Consider the following 17,757-nt stretch of genomic DNA (forward strand, 5'->3'; position numbering starts at 1 on the left):
GGTGGCACAGTGGTTGGGAGTCCACCTGCCAATGCAGGGGACACGGGTTCGAGCCCTGGTCTGGGAAGATCCCACATGCCGCGGAGCAGCTGAGCCCGTGCACCACAACTACTGAGCCTGTGCTCTAGAGCCCACGAGCCACAGCTACTGAGCCCACGTGCCACAGCTACTGAGCCTGCGCTCTAAAGCCCGTATGCCACGGCTACTGAAACCCCTGTGCCTAGAGCCTGTGCCCCGCAACAAGAGAAGCCACCGCAACGAGAGGCCCGTGCACTGCAGAGAACAGTAGTGCCGGCTCGCGGCAACTAGAGAAAGCCCGTGCGCAGCAACAAAAGACCCAACGCAGCCAAAATAAATAAACAAAAATTTTTTAAAAATTAAATAATTAAATAAATAAATTAAATATATTGTTCAGTTTCTATGGCATTTGATCATATTCAATTGGAAGACAGTTTTTTGGTTTAGTTTTCATTTTTTTCCCTTTAAAAGCTCTTATATGTGCTTATAACAAAAAAACTTTTTTTCAATCAGAAATGTATGAAGTAAGATGAAGAAGTTACCCTCCTCTCTGTTCTCATCCACTTCCCTCCCCAGAGGTCATCACTGCAATAAATGTGGTCCTTCCTCCCAACACAGCCAAAAATAAAAAAAAATTAATTAATTAAAAAAAATTCTGGCATACAGAAATAGTATATTTTAATAAATAAATAAATAAATGTGGTACTTCCTAAACTTTTCTATTTGCAAAAACATGCACATGGCTGTGCCCATGTATAGGAGTTTTTTCTTAAGAGCTGCACATATTCTTCTGCATATTGCTCTTTTTCTCACACAATAATACATGGTGAATATCATTATTCACCCATTCAATATACATTCACCGGTACTCTTAGCTTTTGTTCCAGGCCCCGGCTGGGAGGCTGAGTAGGGCACAGCAGAGATGGGAAGCCAGCCGCCTGCTGTGTAGTTTCCACAGTCCACGGGGACTGAGAAACGCAGGCAGCCTCTAGTAGCTAGAAAAGGCCAGGAAACTGATTCACCCCAGAGCCTCCAGGAAGTAACACATCACTGCTGACAACTTGATTTAGCCCGCGAGACCTGTGTCAGACTTCTGAACTATAGAGCTGTAAGATAACAAATTTGTGTTGTTTCAAGCCACCACGTTTTTGGTAATTTGTTACGGCAGTAAATAGGAGGCTAATACAGGTGGGTAATCCAGGAGTTCAAGGGAGAGATGCTGGGGCTTGGTCCCGGGTGGTGAGAGACAAGCAGACAGATCAATTTTGTTATCTTCCATTACAAAGAGAGAGGCTCATGGGGGGAGCCTTGGGGATCACCTGGATGTGGATGCTGAAGGAAAGGAAGGAGTTGAAGGTGACTCTGGGTTTAGGATGGGCAGCGGGAGACGGTGGTACTTTACTCTGCACACCTTGTGAGAGCAGGATTCTGTCTCATTCACTGCTGTGTCCCCAGCACCCATCAGAGTGCCTGGAACAGAGCAGGTGCTCAGTAAATATTTGTTGAAAGAATTCATTAAGTAAATAAAGGGAGAATCTAGGAAGCTCATGTTTGGGGGAAAGACAATGAGTTCAAAGGTCAGCATCACATGTCCCAAGCTGCTCTGTGGGCCCCGTGCAGCCATCAGGAAGATCTGTCAGGAGCAATGAACACATCACTGGGATGGGCAAGATGAGCCACTACAGAGGGGCCCCCATCCGCCCTGGCCTGTGAGGCTAAGCTCAGAGGGTGCGGCCAGCCAGGGGTCCCCAAGGCAGGCAGGCAGATGGAGGCGGCTCTGTGCTGACATTACCCACTAATAGGAGGTCCTTATCACCCGGGATGGAGCCGGGTACTCTACTTAATTCAGGAGAAAGCTGCTCTCCGGGAGCCAGGTGCCAATTTGCAGCAATCACAATAAGAAACATCCTCTCTCTGGCTGATGCAAGCTAACAAGGTAACAGGGCATTGTGCAGTGGGGAGAGATCAAAAGGGTTTTTTTTCCAAGCCCATGGTGGGCACTTAATCCATCTTTTGCTCCCTCTCTCTCCCTCCATTACAGCCCGTGGATGCACTATTTACGGGCCCTGCATTAGCTGCCTTTTCAGATATCGCACTTCCTCAAAACCACTTCAGAAGGAAAGTGAATTAGAAATGAATTTGAGACGCAGGCAGTGGCTTTCACCGCCTCCCTGCCCGCAGGTCAGCAGCACCTTCCTGCCTGGAGGTGGGAGCCCAGGTCCACACCTTCTCAGCCCCTGGGCGAATGACTCCGCTGTCTTCCAGACCCTGTGGACACACTGGCTCCAGCCCATGAGGCTGGCTTGGAATTAGCAAAGCGGAGGGCAGGCTGAGGGCAGGTGCGGATAAGGAGATTGAGCAGGTAACGCCCACCTGGGCAAATGCAGGAAGCCAGGCTGAGAAAAAGCAGCAAATCTGGGCGGTGGATCTTGGGGGAGGGGCCATTTTGGACAGCCCTGCCCTCTGTAGGACCTTCGAAGGAGGCTTCCCACTTTTCTCAGTCCCTCCCACCTCCAGGGAGCACAGGGCCACTGCTAGGTTAAGGCGGCTGCCTGGGCGGTACCGAGTTGATGAGGCCCCAGGCCAGCGTCCCGCCCCTTCTCCGCCAGCTCCCTCCCGCCTTCACCGGACTCCTCCAGGAATGCAACCATCTCTCCCTGATGCACCGGCATCTTCCAGGTGTGGGAGTCCATGAAGGGCAGAGGGAATGTAGGAATGTGGGAGTTTTCTGTCCCCGGAGTGGGAGAAAACTTCAATATGGGAGAATGTTCCATCAGAAATCCCCACCCAGTCTCCTCCTTTTACAGGTAGGAACATCTGTGAACTAAGTGACTTACCTGGAGTCCCTAAAGCCTGGCCTAGGACCCGACATTTCTGACCCACAGCCAAATGCTTTTGCCTCCATTGGAGAGGTTTAAAAATCTAGGCTGAGGTTCTTGTCTGGAGGGGAGAAGAGGATCCCACCGCTGCTCCAGCTCCATTTTAATCGTCATATTTATTGGGGTTTCCCCTAAAAGTTTGAAAGCAAATGAACTACTAAGTGAGGGGAGAAGCCATAGGGCCTCCATCAGACCTTCTCTCCCGACTGCCTGTGTGGGAAGCGGACTCTCAAGCAGCTTCCAATAATCCCCGCTTCCTAGTGTTCACGCCTGTGTGATTCCCTCCCCTGAGTGTGGGCTGGACCTTGTGACTCACTTCTAACAACTAGAATATGGCCAAAGTGATGGGACGTCACTCCTAGATGAGGTTACAAAAAGATTCTACTTCTGCCTTGCTGGCCCGCCCTGGCCTCTCTCCACCCTCCCTCGGAAGGAAGCCAGGCGCCATGCTGGGATCTCCTGTGGGGAGACCTCTTGGCAAGGAACTGGCATCTCTGGCCAACAGCCTGCGAGATCCTAAGGTCTGTCAACAGCCACATGCGTGAGCTGGGAAGCAGATCCTCTCCAATCGAGCCTTAAAAAGACTGCAGCCCCAGCTGGCACCCCAATCGTGTCCTTGTCAGAGACCTTGAGAATTTTCAAGGACCCAACTAAGGTGCACCTGGTTTCCTGACCCATAGGAGCTGCATGGTAATAAACGTTTGTTGTTTCAAGCTGCTACGTTTTGGAGTAATTTGTTACAGTGCAGTTGATGGCTAGTACAGTGTCCTTTTCAGAAGGCCGCTTTTCATGAGATGGGCAAAGCAAAAGAGAGCAGAGGCAGCTGTGAGGTTGTCACATGCTGGTATTGGATAAAGTCAGGAGACCTAGGCTCTGTTTGGGGCTCTGCCATTGACCCACACTTTGGCCTTGGACAAGACCCTAACCATTTATGGGCCTTAGTTCCCCAACCACTGGGGAGGACTCTGGGATGGCTCCAACTGCCTGTGCTTGAGAACTAGGAAAGGGAAGCTTGCAGGCCTGAGATGACTTGTACGGCATGAGGAAGAGGATATGGGAGATGCCTGACCGCCCTGCACCACCCCTTGTGCTCTTTTCCCCAAATCTGAAGCCCATGGCGTGAGTCAATGGCATCAGTCTTCAGTGACACCCTCTGATCTCAGAGGCCCGGGGGGTCTCCAGATCTGGTGGGAGGAGACTCAAGACACTGAGGGTCCCTTGGAAGGAAGAGAGTCACGCTCCCTGCCCTCACGGCCCCATGCCCTCTGCATGCAGCGTGTCTCCTGCCTTCGGCCCCAAGGAGCCCTGAATGGATCTCTTCCAGCCCCTTCCCCTCAAGGACCCAGATGGTCTCCAGCTCAGCCTTCCCCTGGGAGAGCACCGCTCGGGGGCCCAGGTGCCAAGAGGAGGCTCCAGAGGCAAACCACCCCCTTGCTTTTTCCCAGGCCCCCAGCAGCAGCACGGGCCTCCCACTCTGTACCCCAGGTGGGGGCTGGGCCTCTTCTCTCCACACCAGGCCTGGGACTGTCCCCAAGGTCCCACTTCCCTCCCTTGAGCAGCCAGAAAGCCTGGGAAAAGCCAGGCCACTTTAACACTCCTGAGGGATAAAAACAAGCCCAAATAAGGGTCCATTTCTACCACATTCCTTCAGGCTGCAAGGGAATGCCAGGCCAGGGCAGTCCCCCCACGGCCGCCTCCCCCTCACCAGGGCCAGGCCAGGCCTGACGTCTCCAGGCCAGGAAGGGCTGTCTCGAGGCCGGCCGAGCTGGCAGGACTGCCCCCAGCAAGCTCTGTCATCCGTGAGTCCGTCATCCCGCTCACAGGCCCAGGGCGGGGGCTCCCGGGGGACCTCCGCTGAAGGGCCAGGACTAGTCAGAGATCCCCCAGGGGTTCCCGGAGCCCTGACAGGCTGTTGTCACTCGGTTCTGCGTCACTCCAGAGGGTTCTTACCACCTCTTACGCTGTTGCTGATTCAGCCGCCCCACTCTCTCTCAGAAGCTACTCAATCCTAAGTCAGGGTTTCTCAACCTCAGCACTGCGGACATGTGGGCTGGAAAATTCTTTCTGGGCGCGGAGGGGGCTGGCTGTCCTGTGTGTCACGGAGTGTTTAGGAAGCACCCCTGGCTTCTACCCACTAGACGTCAGTAGCACACCCCCACCCCAACGGGCTGTAACAGCCCCAAATTCCTCCAGATATGACAGGTATCACACCCAGCTGAGAATCAGTGTTCTAAATGGATTTAAAGGCCTCTGGCTGGTCTCTGATCGAGGCCTCTGGCTGCAGGGCTTTGGAGGAAGAAAGGCAGGTGGCAGAGAGGAAGGAAATCTCACTGGACCCATGATATACACACACACACACACACACACACACACACACACACACACACACACCCCTCTCAGGGTCAGAGCTGATAATTGAGCTGTCCCCTAACTTGAGAGGCCAGTATTGACATCCCTGCTTTGTCAATGAAGCTCAGAGTGGCTACATGGCTTGCCCAAGGCCATACAGCTCAGCAGAGGCAGAGATGGGCCTCCAGCCCAGGGCGATGGGCCTCCAGCCCAGGGCCATGGGCCCCCAAACCTGTGCTCTATGCCACGCTGTCCTCCCCGGTCTACAGATGAGAGACTGCATCTCCCTCACTGACCTACTTTGGGGTGCCAGGTCCCCACATTCCCCAGCTCAGGCTGGGTCCCCTGAGCCTCCTGGGCTGACTTTCCCCTTCCCGACGCTGTGCTGTCCTGATCACGGGTGATCGATTTGCATACCGTATCGATCTCAAGGGCCTGTGTAATATGTTTGACTTGTGGCACTTTGCATAATTTTCTGATTAAGTTACTTATTTAACCTATTGACCTTTTCTCTTAATTAGAGTATCTGGGTACTGCAAATGTTGAGTAGTAATCAAGTTGTGCATTTCCCCGAGTGGAATTCACATCCTCACCACTTCCCTGCTCCTTCATGACTCCAGCTTCCTCTGCAGGGGCTCATGTTGAACCAGCTGCCCCCTCCCGCCGCTTTCCCCCAGAGGTGTGAGAGCTGCACACGTGGGGCTAGGCCTTCTCTGGCTTCTGCTGTCCAGAAGGTCCCCAGAGCTCAGGAAGGGGCCAAGACAGGGGGCAACCTTGCTGGAATAAGTATTCCCAGCTGAGTGGACAAATCAAGGCAGGGGTGTGGATCAGAGGTCTGGACGCTGTATCAGTTAGCTATTATGCGTAACAAACCACCCCAAAATGTAGTAGCCTGAAACCCACCAATGGATTATTTTCTTAGGCATCTGTGTGTTGGTAGGACAGTTCTGAGGATTTGCACCAGGCTCCGGTGATTTGGGCTAAGCTCACTCATCCATCTGCAGCCAGTCAGCGATCTGCAGGGGACTGGCTGGTCCCAGCTGGGATTAAGTGTGGTCTTTTCTGCCTGTCTCCCATGGTCTCCAGCAGCTAATCTGGGCATGTTTTCACGGGTGATGAAGGAACAAAAGTGACAAGAGAGCCATCCCCAATGCACAAGTGCTTGTGAAGCCTCTGCTTGCGTTGCACCTATTACCAGGCCATTGGCTAAAGCCAGGCCCCAGCTGAGCCCAGAGTCAAGGATATGGCAGAAAGCTCTGCCCACGAACGGAGGAGTGAAGATCCAGGCCAGGTGAGCCTTCCCTGTCCACCTCGGAGGAAGAGGTGCCCACTTAGAGTCTCGACACAAGTGCAAAGCAAGGCGATCCTCCTCCTCCTGGCCCTCCCTCCCTGAACACCCACCCCAAACGCCAAAGCCCAGTGTGGTGAGCCTGGGGCCCAGGGAAGGGAGGACAGGGGGTACGGTTTGCTACAACCTCTTGTCCTGGCATCTACTTCTTCGAGGGTTTGGATTAAGATACCCTTTCAAGGGCTCTTAAAAATCTTCCTGCTCTTCTGGTTGCGCTGGGGCAGGCGGAGACTGAGAGAGGCTGTCTCAGGTCCTCTGTTCCCCTGACCACCACCCTCTCCCCCAGCGTGGCCACATCGTCTCCCCTCCGCCTGCACTGGCCCAGGGAACACTGACAAGGCTCCTGCCTCCCAGGGCTCCACGCGGGACAGGGCGTAGGTCCCTCCTACTCTCTCCCCAAGCCTCTCTGAAAGGGCAAGAGTCAGCCCCAGGGAGGCCCCAAGACCATCTTTCAGAAACCAGCCCCGCCCTCAGCATCTAACACGGCTTCTCCCGTCTGTGGTAGAAACTGCCCGCCGTCCACCGACATCCACCCTCTGCTCCCCCCACAGCAAGAGCTTTAATTTTTTGTTTTATAGCCATTATAAACTATAGCTATTATATATTTTATATAAACACGTAAATATATATCATGTATTGTGCTATTATAATATAGTATGAGATATTACTGACATACAATATGTTATATTGTATATTTTGCATATATTTGTTGCATACATTTAAAGCGCATGATTTGATGAGTTTGACACGTGTACATACCCATGAGACCATCACTACTATCAAGACGATTATAGCCATCACCCCAAAAGTAGTTTTATGCCCGTTTGCAGTCAGTCCCCTCCTTGCTCACTCCTTCCCATGTCCCTCATCCCCAGGCAGCCAATGATCTTTCTGTTCCTAAAGATTAGATGGCATTTTCTAAAGTTTTACGTAAGTGGAATCCCACAGGAGGTACTCTTTTGTCTGGCTTCTTTTGCTCATGATAATTACTTTGAGATTCATCCCGGTTGCTGCGTGTACCAACAGTTCATTCCTTTTTATTGCTGAGTAGTAGTTCATCATGTGTTTTTTTGCTTTTTGGTTTTTTTTTGGTCGCACCATGAGGCTTGTGGGATCTTAGTTCCCTGACCAGGGATTGAACCAGGGGCCTCAGCAGTAAAAGTGCAGAGTCCTAACCACTGGACCACCAGGGAATTCCCTCCATCATATGGATGGACCACATTCTGTTTATCCATTCACTTCTTGATGGAGAAACTTGAATTGTTTCCAATTCAAGTTTGGGGCAATTACAAATAAAGTTGCTACATCCACACAAGTCTTTGTACAGACATACGTTTTCATTCTCTTGGGTAAATATATAGAAGTGGATTGTCTGGGTCATAGGGTAGATGTATGTTTAGCCTTCTACGAAACTGCCAAGCCATTTTTCTAAGTGGTTGTAATTTTAGATTCCTGCAAGTGGTGTCTGAGAATTCCAGTTGCTCTACATCTTCATCAACACATGGTATGATCAACTCTTTTATTTTTAGCCATTCTAGTGGGAGTTAAGTAGCATCTCACTATGGTTTTAATTTGAATTTCTCTACTGACTAACGATCATGTTTTTATGTCCACAGCTCCTCTTTTAAACTGGGCATAGGGGGCTTCCCTGGTGGCACAGTAGTTGAGAATCTGCCTGCCAATGCAGGGAACACGGGTTCGAGCCCTGGTCTGGGAAGATCCCACATGCCGCGGAGCGACTAGGCCCGTGAGCCACAATTGCTGAGCCTGCGCATCTGGAGCCTGTGCTCCGCAACAAGAGAGGCCGCGATAGTGAGAGGCCCGCGCACCGCAATGAAGAGTGGCCCCCACTTGCCGCAACTAGAGAAAGCCCTCGCACAGAAACGAAGACCCAACACAGCCATAAATAAATAAATAAATAAATAAATAAATAAATAAATAAAATTTTTAACTGGGCATAAGATCGGTCAACTACAGACTATGTCTTTCAGCCTCCCTTGCAGCTAAGTGTAATCATATGATTAATAAAATGTGAGAGAAATTAATTTTTTAAACTTCACTCCTGCTTACTTAAAACAAAATTGCTTGCCCTCATTCCATAGTTTGTATCAACCTGTGTTTGCTGCAGTAATACTGCATAAAACCACCCCAGAATTCAGTGGTAAACAAACGTGAGTATTTATTTCCTGCTGACAGATCTGCAGGTCTCAAAGCAGCTGCTCGGTTCCCAGCCATGGGTCAAGTTCAGGTCTGCCCCACATGTCTCATTCCCACGCCCAAGCTCCAGAGACAGCAGTCACCTTGGGCAGGTTCTGCTCACAGCTGAGGTCAGAAGCTCCCAGAGGATCAAACAGAAACGTATGATGCCTGTTAAGGCCTAGACCTGGAACTAGGGCAGGGAAGTTTATTCCTCTCGTGGCGATAGACCAAAAAGAAGTGAAAATTTGCAGGACAATGTAATCTCCCAGTGAGCTCTTCCCCCTCCCACAAGGTAGGACACAGATGAGTCTGTGACCCACACCTGACCATGAAGCTGAGGTTATTATTCTAGGGATGGTGGAGCCACAGGACGGAGGGCACCTGGGTCCCTGAGAGTCCTTGTAGAGCCGAACTGCCCGCACACCTGTTCCACTCTCAACCTGAGTATGGTGAAGTGAGGATGCAATAACCTCCATCTTCTTTATGACGCTGCATTTTTAACCCTCTTTGTTTCCACAACCTAGACTTCACCCTAATATATGCTCCAGCTTTTCATTTTCTGACACAGGGAACATTTGTTTTTGTTTTGCTTTGCTTTAATCTCTTCTCAGGTGGAAAAAAAATTACCCAAGCATTCTTTCATGTTTAGCAGCCAGAAGAGGCAAGGTCCCGGGGTCAAAATGCAAAAGTTAATACTTCACGTTACCATCCAGCCACATGACCTACCCTGCCGGGTGTATCCAAGAATTCTGGAAACTGACTTGCCATGTTCAGAGCACGGCCTTCCCTGCTCTCCTGCCCACCCAGCGCGTTCACCTTCCCCCCACACAGAGCTCCCAGCTCTGCTGCCCCCAGTCCCTCCCTCCCTGGGCCTGTGGCTGGTCTTGCAGAGCCAGGTGCCAGCGCCGGCCCTTGTATCCTTGCCTCTGACTGGCAGCACCTCCACCCAGCCTCGCTCCACTCAACAAACACGAAATAGCAGGCTAGGGCATCTCCTGAAGTTCTGCTCTCATTAGCACGCTGGGAGGTAAGTGCAGGCAACCAGGGAGAATTTACCCTGCAGCAACAGGCTTCTCTGGAGAAGCCAAACACACCCCAGCAGGTAGCGAGTGCAGAGGCTGGGGGCCTCTAAGTGCCTCTGAAAACGTTCCTTTTCCCTCTGCACAGAGCCAGCCTCCCTTGCCCTGTGTCTTCTGCAGCCCCAGCCCCGTTTTCGTGCCCCTTCAGCGGGCGCAGCTGTCAGGCTCTTCTCTAGGGGAGCTTCCTGAGAGCCTGGGAAACGGCCCAGCCTCATCTGGGGCTGTTTCTCCTCCATGCACACTCTCTGGCCACGAGCAACTCCACCCTGTTGCAGAAAAGCCCTGGATCTCACTGCCTGCTCTCCTCCCTGCCCTCAATGCCCTTACCCTCTTCTCCACCTGGGCAAACTCCTTCCCATCCTCCAAGTTCTGATTAAATGACACCTCCTTGAAGACGCTTGCCCTCGGCCTCCACACACAGTGGTTATATCCTCCTCGGGCTTCCACCGACCCGCGGGCAACTCTGTTCTAGTTCCAGCCCCTCTGTATCATTGTGAGGGGTTTAACTATTTTCCCCACCAATCAGTCTGTGCCTGCTCTGAGGTAAAGGTCAAAGTCTTTTTTGGTAATTGGGTCTCCAGCACCTGGCCTAGTGCCAAATAAATGACAAGTATTGAGTCCATGTTTATTGATGCCTGGAGCAATGAATGAGCAAAAACACAAACTGAAGAAATAAACAGCCAGTTAGATGCGAGTCTGCTTGGATGCCCTTTCCATCTCTAGCACTTATTTCTGTTGAAGTACATCTTATATATTTATTTTCAACCTCCTCTTCCACCCCACTTGTGAACTCTGTGAAGACACAGGCCGAGTCTGTTTCATTCACTGGGTATCTTCAGTACCCAGTTTAGGGCCTGGACCTTAGAAGGTGCACAATAAATATCTGTTGTAGAAATGAAAAAAGTGAACGCATACTGGATTGGAGGATAACAGGATGTTTGAGTGGGTACCAGGACAAAAGCAGGAAAGGTCCAGTCTAGTTTTATAATCTAGAGAGGCCTGGCCACTTCTGCTTGAGGAAGAAGAGTTTAACTGGTCTCTTGGTTTCATAAAGATAAGGCCCAGGCTTAATCTAAAAGTGCAGGTTAAGGAAATTCAGGGCCAACCTTCTTTACAAAATAATTATTAAGCGTCTGCCCTATGACAAGGACCTATATCTGTACTTTTTTTTTTTTTAATGTTAAAGGAATGGCAGTTTTTCCTTTGGTTCTGTTTTGTTACTCCTGATGAGTGGTAAAGGTGTCATGGCCTTGGGCCCAGAGAGGAAAAAGAGATGAGAGCAGATGCCGAGCTGAGGGAAAGCAGCAACACCCCTCCCTGGCCCCTCCTCCCAGGACCAGGGAGACAGAGGCAGGGACAGGGCTGCTTGTGATGGGCTGTAGATAACGGCCATGGGAACTCTGATACTGAAGTTTTAATTCTAAGTTCTTTCTGTGGGCCACAATTTCCTTAGAATCTCCTCAATACAATCCATTACCCGTGACAACTGTATGTCGGGGGGGTGGGCCTTGGAGAGTAAGGCAGGCTGCTGTGTCCATGCTTGGAGCAAACGGTTATGGGGGGGAGGAGAGGGGCCAGAGCAGCAAGGACAGCTGGGGAGAATGAAGGGAGAAGCCCGCAACCGCAGCTCACAGAAGGAGGTGACAAGCAGCACCCGCCACAAGGAAACACTCCCCAGAAAGCCTCCGGGAGATTCAAGAGGGGCTGAGACTTCCTCCAGTCAGGCAGGGTGAGGGCCCCAGCTATCCTACTGGAACAGTAAAGGAAAGAATGCTGCAAGAGCCCAGAGTATGGGAAGGCACAGATTATTAAAGGATGGTTGGGTAGATGGATGGACGGAAGGATAGATGGAGGGGTGGATGGCTGTATGGGGAGATGGGTAGAAGAAGAGATGGATGGAACGGAGACTGAGTGGAAAAATGAATGGATAAGTGGCCATTATTACTTTTTCTGCTTACAGGTATGTGGACCCAAACAGAGAGACTGGCCGCTTGGATGTCAGAGTTATAAAGGAAACGGGTGAACGTGTTGCCCATCTGGAACTCACTTCACTGCCTAGAGTTCTAAAAAATAAGCCTGTCTCTTCTGCTTCCTGGCCCTCTGCCCTGGCAAGCCCGGTCCCAGGCTGGTGCGTGGATATGCCTCAATCAGCCCAGGGGAGGAAATCTCCTAGTTAAAATATTCAACTGCAGCAGCTAAGAATGCACACTGATTAGCCAAGTGCATCCCAGGCCCGGCTACTCCACTCCACCGCAGAGACCTGATTAGTGAAGGAGGAGGCTCAATCAGCACAGCCTGCAGGCCCTAGACAGGGCCCTGGCGCTGCCAGTTCCTCATGGGCTGTCCCTCCTGGGGGGTGGGGCAGGCAGAGGGAGGGGCCATTGCTGAGCCCCAGAAAGTCAGCCTGCTCCAGGTATCCTGCCGCCTCTCTTAAGACCAGGACCTTATCAGCACCTCACAGTCTGCCAGGCTGAGTTTCCTGTCATTTAATCATTTCATCATCACAGAACTTTGAAGCTGATATTATTACTACCCCCATTGTACAGATGAGGAGACTGAGGCTCAGTGAAGTCAGGTAGGCTACAGAAATAGAATTCAAACCCAAGTCTTAAGTTCACATGTAATACTATCCCTGCTACAAGCATCTATCTGACAGTGAGGGCGCCCAGCCTTTCCATCCAAAAGGGCTGGACAGATAGGATGAGGCTGATAACGGAGTCCCTCCTTTGTGGGTTCATCTTGGCTTCTCCAAAGGAGACAGCCACACAGATGTCTATTCCTGGACCTACCTGCAGCTCCCAGATAAACCCTTCAAGACCCTCAGAAAGAGACCCTCCATGTCACAGATGAGAAAACTGAGGCTCAAAACAATATTTTCCTCAAGGTTGTTTATCAAATAGCTAATCCATACAGGTGGAATTTGAATCCAAAGGCTGTGCAGTACTATTTTTACCATATGAAGCTATCTCATTTGCCTGGAGTTTTGGAGTAACTGGACCCACCACATCACCCTTATAATAGTTAAGACTCTAACTACTGGTTACAAATGGAAGAAACTCCAACCCAAACTAGAATAAGAAAGGGGAATTAACTGGCTCACAAAACTGAAAAGTCTGAAGGGAGTTTCAGCTGCAGCTTGACTGGACTTCAAACCATATCCGCAGGGCTTGTTTTTTGTCTTTCAGCTGTCCTCTTCTTAAACTTCTCATGGTAGCACCCTGCAGAAAAACAGTCCTGACCTGCAGGCACTGGGGGTTCTACTCAAAGGGGAAAATCAGATATCTTTGTCCCAGAAGTCTCAGCTAAAGTGTCTTTTATCTCATTGGTTCTGTGTGAGTCACGTGCCCATCCGTGACCCAATCAGTGTGGCCTCAGGAATGCCAGGGGGCGGTGCTATTCCCCACCCGAAAAGCGCTGAAAGTTGGGGCGATGAGATATCCCAAAGAAAATGCCAAGCGTCTTTAACAAAAGAAAGGTGCAGGGATGTTGTGGGCAGAATAACAGGCATCCCCTAGCTCCCAGTGCCTGTCCTCTGCCTCGGGCTCGGCCTCTTGGAACCACTTCTCTGTGTAAATGCTGGAAACCCACCACTGAAGCGCATGCAGCCCATGGAAGAATGGCTTCTGCAGGACCGCTTATTCCTTTTCCAAACGGACTTTGTTCTTGAAATCCTTTAATGAGGAGTAAGCGGGCATCACACATCTATCTGGATGTGGACTCAGGGTCAGAGCATTTGATGATTTATTAACTGACCCACCAAATCTCGTGCCTCCCTGCGGCCCATGCTAACGGGCCATTTCATTTATTACTCGGCAAAGCTTGAGTCCGTGAAAACAGATTCTTTCAATTACTTGTTGCAGTGGAATTTGGCAGTTCAAGTCAAAGAGCACTTATTAAGCACCAATTATATGTCATGGACATTGGGAATGCAGAGACAGAGGTCACCCAGATCCGGCAGATGGGACAGGTCTGTGACAATGTTTTCAGTGTTCTGCAGACAATACTGTATTAGTTGCCAGGGATGCCATAAGGAATTACCACAAACAGAGTGGCTTGAAACAACTGAACTGTGTTCACTCACAGTTCTGGAGGCCAGAAATCCGAAATCAAGGTGTTGGCAGGGTTGATTCCTTCTGGAAGCTCTGAGATCGAATCTGTTCCACGTCTCCCTCTTGGCTGCTGGTGGTAGCTGGCAATTATTGGCCTCTCTAGCCTGGTAGATATCTCACTCCAGTCTCTGTCTCCATTTCATGTGGCCGTCCCCTCTGTGTCTGTGTCAAATCTCCCTCTGCCTTTTCTCTTATAAGGACAGTTGTCCTTGGATTTAGGGCCCACCCTACTCCAGGATGATCTCACCTGGTGATCTTTAATTTCATCTGCAGAGACCCTTTTCCCAAATAAGGTCACATTCACGGGTTCCAGAGGGACATAACATTTGGGGTCCACCATTCTACCCAGAGTTAACACTGTGCAGGGCACAGAGAGCCATCAGAGAAGGGAGCGGTTTCTGTCTTTAGAAGGTGAGGGCAGCGGTGTCCTCACAGAGGAGGGCACGGTGTTGCTCTCCAAGAGGAGAACAGGGGTCTATGAGCAAACAAGGGGAGCAAGGGCTTCGCAGGAAGGAGCAGGGACTGAGGCAAAGGGAAGAGAAGGAGCAGCCACCTTCAGGGAGTGAATAGTGTGGTGTGGCTGGGGCGTGGAGGTAGAGTGACAGAAAATGAGGCTGGAGAGGGACGTGGGGCTGGACTTTGACAGCACCGAAGAGCCTTGCAAAAGAGTCGGACTTGATCCTCCAGGCAACACAGAGCCACGGAAGAGGGAACCAGTTTGTTCTGTACTCGCCTCTACTCAGAGGCTCTTTTCTTATGGATTTTATGCATCTCCTTTGCAATCTTGGCAGATAATAGATTGTGAGCTATTTGAGGGTAAGATTCATTTTTGATTTACCACTGCATCTAGCACAATGCCCATGTGTACCACATAGCACATCCTCAGAAAACATGTCCTGTTTATGAACGAGCCAAGTGAACTGAAAAGGTGATTGCTGAGGGCAGGTGGCCTCCAGCCCTCACCCATCAGAGGCAGTGCGGGAATAAAGTACAGAACCTGTGTTTATGGAACTCTGTCCAAATCGCAGTTCTGCCACTTAGGAGCTCTGTGACCTCAGGCAACCCCTTCACTTTCTGGTTCTCAGTTTGCTCCTCTGAGCGATGGAAATAATCATCACTGCCATAAACACCGCAGGTTAATGTCTGAACCTCAGGCGTGTGTGGCCTGCCCCATGTGGCCTCCAATAAACAGGAGCTGGATCTGAAGAGGCTGAATTGCTGAAGGCGTGGAGCCCAGAACTGGGCTGGTCATGGGATCAGCTTCAGCGGCTCAGAGGCCAGGGGCTCGGTGGCCCGCCAATGACGCATCTGGCATTAGGGCAGCCCCCGGCTGTGGCGGTGTCAGGGTTGACGCTCCTGTGACAAGTCATGGAGCTGCCCCTACAGCTGCTCACGTAGGTTGTGTGGTTGTCTGTCTAATGGAACCAGGAAGAGTTTCTCAGCTCCAAAGCTGGAGGGTGGTCTCCAGAAAGGCCAAGGTGCAGCCCTGCCCCAGCACAAAGGACTGGGAGGCCCCCCCAACCGACCCAGGTCCACCCGGCCTGTTCCCCAGCTCCCAGCTTCACAGACTGCACAGGAGGCCCAGGGATAAAGTTTCCATGGTGCCTTGTGCTCCAGAATCCTCTTCTAGGGCGCGGTCCTGGCTCTGCTCACGCTGTCCCTCTGTCAACTAGGGACCCCCCACAGCGGCCCCCCTGACCACCCCCTCCTCCCACCTCCCGTGCCATTTCAGTACCAGGTTCAGTACACCATCCTGCTCTCCTTGGCGTCAGCTCACTGCTGCAGAGCCGCAGCTCCTAGGGAAGCTGGGACCATCAGAACGTTTCCCTTGAGGATCTGGATTTGGGACACTGAGTCCGTTGGCTGCGGGACCCGTCTACAGGGCTCTAGCGTCTGTTGGCACTTGGAGCTCACACCACAGCCTCACACAAGCCCCAGACGTGGGAACAAATGGTCCTGCAGAGAGGAGAATGAGGCACAAGCAGGCGCTAAAAGTGAGAGAAAGCGACTGCGGAGAGGCTCTTGGATATTGCTCCCTCTACATCCTGCAAGCCCAGCTGTCCCTCCTTGCACCAGAAGTAGAGCGAGTGGGTTTCGGTGTCCTACAGCTTGGAAATCCCTGCCACAAATATGCTTCCCCTCCTGGCTAAACCCGACTCTGCCTAAAAGGACCAGCTCGGGTTGTTCATTCGAGACACCCATGCCTGGCGCTGTGCATTCGGTGCTGATGCAGGAGGATGACAGACAACAGGAACTGCGCCTCTGAAGTGCCTGGCACCTGTTGATTCTTTAAACTTTTGCAGCAGTGCACTGAAGGTCCAATTTAAGGTCCAATTTTCAGATGAGGGACCCGAGGAACACACAGAGGTGTTAAGCAATTATGCCAAGGGGACCTGGCATTACATAGAGGGGTTGGCCTCTGGCTGCAGAGTCCACATTCGTAGCCCCCAGCCATGCTGCTGGTCTGGGACATAGACGTCAGTTAAGACTGGTTTCTTCCCCAGGAACCCAGTGATGAGCTGGCAGAGCAGGAGATACTTTGTAACCATTGAGATAAGCAGAAAAGAGAGGAATGTTGCAAGAGCCATGGGTCACACAAGAGGGAGCCACCAACAACCCGGGACAGTCAGAGGTCTTTACTGAAGGGTGGCCATCGAGCTGGACATTGAAGGATGTGTAGAAGACATCAGGGTAGAGATGGAGGAGAGATCATCATAGACAAAGGGAACAGATGGTGCCAAGGTGAGCAGAGAGGAAAGCCCGCTGTGCCTTTTGTAGCCCACACGGACCTTATTCTCTTCTGAATCCTACTGCACTGACTGGGGATGCCCACAGGCTGATCAAATGCCCAGTGGGCAGGTGCTGTGCACGTCTCCTCTGTATCCACAGAGGCACATTTGCATGGCTGGCCCCTGCCTCTTTAAACCAAGTGTCCCACCCCAGGACTGTGTGGCAAGCTGATCCCCAAGAGGAACGATGCCTATTGCCTCAAAGCCTTTCTGTCTTGGCCCAATTCCAGAGATACCAACCACCTGTGGCATGTCCTGCCTTCAGCCCCTCCCTCTCCCTTCAGGCCTGCCATCTGGTCCTTCCCTCAATGCGCACCTCACCCAGGAAGTGCCTCTGTCCACTCAGGTAAGACCCATGTCTGAACCACCCAGCACCCAGGAGCCTGCCCTGTCCCCAGCCCACGTGGCTTCTAATGCCCTGGCCCACCTGCCCTGTGCCCACCAAAAGGGCTCAGTTAGAGCGCAGAATTTGTGTGCTCCTTCTCCACCTGGCAGTAAAGCCCCAGTAAACTCTGAAAAGCCCTCCCATTGGATCCTGCACTAATTACAACACACAGAATTCTCAATGTATTTCTGGGCTCCCTGGAAAGTAAGGGAAATTTCCACGACCAGACATGGACCAAAAAAGAGAGCAAGATCAGCAAACTGAAACTCACCTGTAAAAGGCAGAGTTTCCTGCAGGGCAAGTGTCAACACTGTGCTAAGGAGACTAGCCCTGTGCAGAAGGTAAAGTCAGAGATCTGAGCAAGACTCCAGCTTTAATCAGGGGACCTCTGAAGGAGACTAAAGTGGATCCAGATCTCTAGGCCTCCTTGGCTCTCAGCAGAAGTACATATCAATCCTCTCTGAAAAACTAACCTACCAATCTAGGTCTGACAGGATTATCAGATAAGTTCAATTCAAAATGAGCTCACAATGGAAACTATCAAACATATACGAAATGGGTGAGAATCAGCTGAACGACAGATTTAGACCTTCAAATGCTTT

The 17,757-nt window shown here is 51.2% G+C and overlaps 1 non-coding gene across 1 annotated transcript; it reads right to left on the reverse strand.

Annotated features, from left to right (window-relative positions):
• Positions 1 to 7,714: 7,714 nt before the first annotated feature.
• Positions 7,715 to 7,787, reverse strand: TRNAK-UUU (transfer RNA lysine (anticodon UUU)). The gene has a single exon. It is a non-coding gene; the product is annotated as a tRNA-Lys (tRNA).
• Between the last annotated feature and the right edge of the window lie 9,970 nt (positions 7,788 to 17,757).

This window comes from Balaenoptera ricei, chromosome 8 (genome assembly GCF_028023285.1).
Source record: "Balaenoptera ricei isolate mBalRic1 chromosome 8, mBalRic1.hap2, whole genome shotgun sequence".
NCBI lineage: Eukaryota > Metazoa > Chordata > Mammalia > Artiodactyla > Balaenopteridae > Balaenoptera > Balaenoptera ricei.